The following is a 6,000-nucleotide window of genomic DNA, read 5'->3' as shown; positions in this document are numbered from 1 at the left end:
CTCTTAGCGTCTCTTTGACTTGCGCCGGATGTGCTGTGAAGTTTAACTTGTTTGTCTAAAGTTCACTTGTGGTGGGAGTGTCATGGGTTTGAACTAGTTATGAGAGTCCTGTTTAAGGTAAAGGTAAAGGGACCCCTGACCATTAGGTCCAGTCGTGGCCGACTCTGGGGTTGCGGCACTCATCTCGCTTTGCGTGCACTGCTCTGGTTCGCCAGAAGCGGCTTAGTCATGCTGGCCACATGACCCGGAAGCTCCCTTGGCCAATAAAGCGAGATGAGCACCGCAACCCCAGAGTTGGCCACGACTGGACCTAATGGTCAGGGGTCCCTTTACCTTTAAGGAAAAGTGGGACATTTCGGGGTCCCTTTACCTTTACCCCAGGAAAAAATAAACTTGATTAGGCACCCGAAAGGGACTTTGGACATGCCTGTTTTAGCATGAACTTCACAGTTTATTCTGCAGTGCAGAAAGTAAGTGAAATGGCAAACCCGGGAGAAAGCGGTGGGGAGACCACAAACAATAAAGCATTTGGTAAACCTCTGGAGTGCCTGAGGATGGCACTGTGACCCCATGTGCCTCGACCAGGCACTGATATTGGATACAGCCGCAGTACAAGCAGAAGCCTTGCCTCTGAGAAACAGCCTGTGGAAACTGAGAAACAGACTGACTTCAGCTCATCTGAAGGAGAGTCTAGTTAGGACTCTCCAGGAGTCTCCCCCACCCTTCTATCTTCAAGTATTTTGGTGAATGTGATCATTGGGGATTTGAGTGCACCTGAGAGGTCAAGGTAAGTTGGCCACTAGATCAGGGCTTAAATTTGGTTCTTGGCTGGCGAAGGAATAAAGAGTGCCTCTGAACATGGGGAAAGCAGACCTGCTGCTAGTCTGCTGTGTTTTGGTTTTTTTAGAAAAGGGGCACAATCCCAACAACATTCAGGCTTTTGACTTGATAGGGCTGCCATACGTCTGGGTATTATTGGGATTTCGAAGGCGGAATTGACATGGGGAGGGGGATTTCCGAAATGCAGCACTTTTCCCTGGATCTTAGGAAAGCCAATTGAAAAATCGCAGTTCGGGGTTTGTCTAAAATAAGCTCAACAACTTTTGGGGAGATCTGGTTCTTAATTTTTGAAATATGGCAACCCTGTGTGAGATATAGGCATGCCTGTCACTTATTCAAAGAGCCTTATTTAAGCATGATATTTGTCGGCCAAAATCACAAGATATATAACATGGACTTGGGACCTTGTAGGCAGGCACAAATACACTTGGGTTGAGGTACTCTTGAAGAACAACATTTTTTAAAAAAAGACAATTACCTAAAGTTAGCAGGGGATCCAGAGAATTGCTGAGACATGGGAAGGATCCACATTTAATTGTAAGTGTCATTTTTTCCCCTGAGCACCAGAACAAAGTTGAATGGGGGACAGTTACTTTTTGTTGTGTATAATCTTTATTTTAGCTTTGAGACACAAGACCAAACATGACAAGGGGGGTTGGAGACTTATGAAAGGATTCCCCATGTCAGCTTCCTGTTGTTGCTTTAAAAAAAATGAAATACAGAAATGGAGGGGACACACACACTTTGAATTTGATTGGGACAGCAGACTCCTTTCTCTGTGAGCCACTTGCTTCATTCTAATTTCTATTTATTGAGAGTAAGTGATAAACGGTGGACTGAAGCAACTCACAAGGAAACATGATCCTAGGTACTTGTTAACTGTAGAGTGGCCAGCCAGCCAGTATTTTTACTGCTCTGCCCTGGAAAACTATGTTCTGTCAAGGAACTAGCCTTGGGATCCGAAAAGCCAGTGAAGTCCACATTCTGGGGGAGTTTGGATGATTTCTACAGGTTGAAAGAACACACAGGTAGGTGGGTGTCATGAAGCTTGAAATAAACAAAAATCTGCCCTTATTCCCTTATGGGGCACACAAGAGCCCTTATAGAGTCCTTTGTAGGTTCTCCATCAGTAGGAGAAAATAACAGAGGCCAACCAGAGAATATTGAGAAGCAAAGCAGCTAGTAAACCTGATCTTTATTGAACTATTGCAACAGGGTGCTCCCCTCACTCGCAGGAAAGGAGGAGGACCTAGAACAAAGGTGTGCCCGCCCTTATATAGACATTTTAAATTGCCCGCCCTGCAGTCCAAGACCACCCCCAGAAACATCATACGTACATCACAGAAGGGGTGTAGCTCAAGACCACCCCCCAGATCCATCATACCTACATCACAGAAAGGGCGGTCTACAACAGAAATCTGAGTGCATTGTTTATCTCCTGTCTGGCAGGTTACCTGTTAATGGTCACTTGATTGGATTACCTGGGGAGCCTGGCCAGTCTTTTGTAATGATAAATACTTAGTTCCTGAGCCAGGTCACAGGCTCACCCTATTCATACACAGCCATACCCTTAAGAGAGGATTTGTGAACAAAAAGACAACGGGGAGGCTTTTCCATTTTCCTTTGGCCTTGCAGAGAAATATTTGAGGTCAATTTGGGAGGGACAAAATGGTTTCAGGACTTTTTCTGAGGGGTTTCAGACATGTGGTTTATATATGCAGTTATGAACATTTTATATATATAATTTTTTTAATTTTTATATATATAATTTTTTTTATTTCAGGCTGCATCATAAAGCTAGCCCCTTTCCTCACTGTTTGTGGGTACTGGCCTGGGGGGGGGGGTAACACATGAAATCAGACAAATGTGAAATCGGACAGACTAGTTGGACAAACAGTGCCAAGACAAGGAAGCAGTTTGAACAGTCACGTGAAACACAAAGATTACAATAAATAAAACGGACCCTATATTTAAAGCCCGACCAACTCACACTTAAAGCAACATGACCGCCCCTCTCTGCCACCCCACCCCCACCCCCAAGAAAAATCCTGGGAGCTGTACAGTGGTACCTCGGGTTACAGACTCTTCAGGTTACAGACTCCGCTAACCCAGAAATAGTATCTCGAGTTAAGAACTTTGCTTCAGGATGAGAACAGAAATCGTGCTCTGCCGGCGCAGCAGCAGCAGCAGGAGGCCCCATTAGCTAAAGTGGTGCTTCAGGTTAAGAACAGTTTCAGGTTCAGTACAGACCTCTGAAACGAATTAAGTACTTAATTAACTACCACTGTAGTTTGCTAAGGATGTTGGGGATTGTAGTTCTGTGAGAGGGAACTACAGTTCCCAGGATTCTTTGGGGTGTGTGTGGCATGTGCTTTAAATGTGCATCAGATGCAGCCACTATTGGATCGCAGCCTGGTCCAGGGTGGGTCGCGACAGGAGCTGTACCAGCATGCAGGTATATAGTAAAAGTTTAAGAAAGGGGGGTCCTGGATCTGAAAATATTGAAGATACCTGTTTCAAATGCATGCTGTCTATCTGTCCAAGGTTTTTCAGCTGGAGATTCTGGGCCTAGATAGGACCTTCCTTCCTGTGGGTTAATATGGCAGGAGGGAGGTAGTAAAATCTGCCCCTGCAGCAGTGTGGCCTGGCAAATTTCTATTGATGCTTCTCCTAGCTGGTGGCCCTTTAATTGTTTTCTCCTTGCCCCCCCCCCCCCTTTTTGACAGTGGCTTGTGCTTGTGCTTCTTGGCTACTGGCCCAACCATCCAGCTTTCTGTCTCTCCAATTTAATGAGTGCTAGGTAGGACTTCAAAGAGGAAACAAGTCGTTAAATAGTCCACTGTCAGGAAATGGGAAACTAATTAATAGGCCTCTTCAGGAAGGCCATGAACAAGGAGATAAGCAATTAAAGTGCCGATAGCCAGGGGAAAAGGGAGCTTTGCTCAATGGGATTTATTTTGCTTCTGAGGGAACATATATTAGAATCTTGCCCTCAGGGATGGGGTTTGTGGGATAAAAAAAATTCCACAATAAGAAACTTCCCAATACAGGGCTGTCTTCAGATTTCTTCTAAAGGTTGCATAGTTACTTATCTCCTCGGCTGGGGTGGGGGGGAGTGTCACATAAATCCATACCCTCCAACATTACTCCGATGAAAATAGGGACGTCCTAAGGAAAAGTGGGTTGCGGGTAGCGCTGTGGGTTAAACCACAGAGCCTAGGACTTGCCGATCAGAAGGTCGGCGGTTTGAATCCCCATGACGGGGTGAGCTCCCGTTGCTCGGTCCCTGCTCCTGCCAACCTGGCAGTTCAAAAGCATGTCAAAGTGCAAATAGATAAATAGATACCGCTTCGGCGGGAAGGTAAACGGCGTTTCCGTGCGCTGCTCTGGTTCACCAGAAGCGGCTTAGTCATGTCGGCCACATGACCTGGAAGCTGTACGCCACCTCCCTCAGCCAGTAAAGCGAAATGAGCGCTGCAACCCCAGAGTCGACCACGGCTGGCCCTAATGGTCAGGGGTCCCTTTACCTTTAAGGAAAAGTGGGACATTTCGGGATCAAATTTATTGAAAACTGGGACAGCTTCTGTAAATTCGGGGCTGTCCCTGGAAACCAGGGACACTGGAGGGTCTGAGATGGGATTTCTGGAATTGTAATGAGGGATGTAAAATTATATGCATGTCCCGTGGAGCTATGGTTGAAATCCCTCTTCATGCTGCTTGCAGAAGACCAGAATGGACACACCTCTGGGGAATAGCGTAGCCCCTGAGCCCATAAGACAATCTTGACATGTGATAAGAGAGAGAGAGGGAGAAACGGCCTCGGTCCAGTATACCTGAAGGAGCGTCTCCACCCCCGTCGTTCAGCCCGGACACTGAGGTCCAGCTCCGAGGGCCTTCTGGCGGTTCCCTCATTGCGAGAAATGAGGTTACAGGGAACCAGACAGAGGGCCTCCTCGGTAGTGGCACCCGCCCTGTGGAACACCCTCCCTTCAGATGTGAAGGAAATAAGCAGCTATCCTATCTTTAAAAGACATCTGAAGGCGGCCCTGTCTAGGGAAGTTTTTCATATTTAACGCTGTACTGTTTTTAACACTTGATTGGGAGCCGCCCAGAGTGGCTGGGGAAACTCAGCCAGATGGGCGGGGTATAAATAATAAATTATTATTATTATTATTATTAAATTGCAGGGTACATATTATTCTGGGGAAGGGTCGTCTGCCGCTCCTCGAGTGCGGAAAATGCAATCTCGGCGTTCCCTTTGTGCGAATCCCCGGGTGGCTGTACCATCGTCCGGCACTAGGAGATGGAGCTGCAGGGTTGCAGGAACCATCTGATACTTGACCAGCTGCCCAGAAGGGAGAGTGCCAAAGCCGAGAGAGGACGATGCTACCTGAAGAACCCTCCGGTCCTCAGGTTTCAGCATGACCATTTGAAGGGAACAGCAGCTGTTCTGCCAACAGGCAACAGCTCGGCCTGAGAGCTCCCACTCTCGGGGCAAGTCTGAGGGGAGCGGGGGGAAAGGCCTTTTTCTTTGGGATATTGCTCACTCCATTGAACAGTAAGTAGGCGGGGGAAACCCCAAACCCACCCCCAATGCTGGTGCCTGGCAGAGCTTTTGCGCCTCGCCTCCTTGCTCTTTCTCGCAAGAAGCGGCTTGACCTCCACCTTCTCTTTTGCGTGGCTGATTATTCCTGCCTGGCTTTTTGGCTGACCCATGGAGAGTTATGCGCTGTTGCTGCTGCTGCTGCTGTGACACCTTTGGCTAAAACACTGTTTGGCTGTGGCTTCCTTTTCCCCCTTTTCCCCTTAAAACCAGATAACCACCAGCTTCCTTCAGCCATATTAGAAAGTAAAAAAACATGGGTGGGTCGGGGTGGGGGACACTGCTGAAGGGAGTTGTTGTGGGTGGGTGGGTGGTGTACACAGGGGCCATAAACAAAGCTGACAGGAGGAATGGTGCGGCCAAGATTTAAGCGGCACCAGCCTGCGAAGAAGCTGCTAATGGCTTGTGAGAGCGGCAGGGCTGTAAGGCGAGATGGGCTGGCTGACACCATCTTCTCCCAGCTCCAGGGGATGACTAGAATCTTGGCTTTCGCACCAGAAATGCGCCCAGCTCTTGCCGTCTTTAACTACCACTCTAAATATAAACCCAGGCCGCAC

General features: G+C 47.8%; 1 protein-coding gene across 1 annotated transcript in view; it reads left to right on the top strand.

Annotated features, from left to right (window-relative positions):
* Positions 1–5,223: 5,223 nt before the first annotated feature.
* The window catches only part of SCN4A (sodium voltage-gated channel alpha subunit 4), a 158,506-nt gene continuing 157,729 nt past the window's right edge, over positions 5,224–6,000 (top strand). The window contains exon 1 of the mRNA XM_053362896.1: positions 5,224–5,398. The gene's annotated coding sequence lies outside the window, so the exon portion shown is untranslated. The remainder of the gene's footprint in view (positions 5,399–6,000) is intronic.

This window comes from Podarcis raffonei, chromosome 13, assembly GCF_027172205.1.
Source record: "Podarcis raffonei isolate rPodRaf1 chromosome 13, rPodRaf1.pri, whole genome shotgun sequence".
NCBI classification, from domain to species: domain Eukaryota; kingdom Metazoa; phylum Chordata; class Lepidosauria; order Squamata; family Lacertidae; genus Podarcis; species Podarcis raffonei.
Note: the sequence above shows the minus strand (reverse complement) of the source record. Positions and strands in the feature narration are given on the sequence as shown.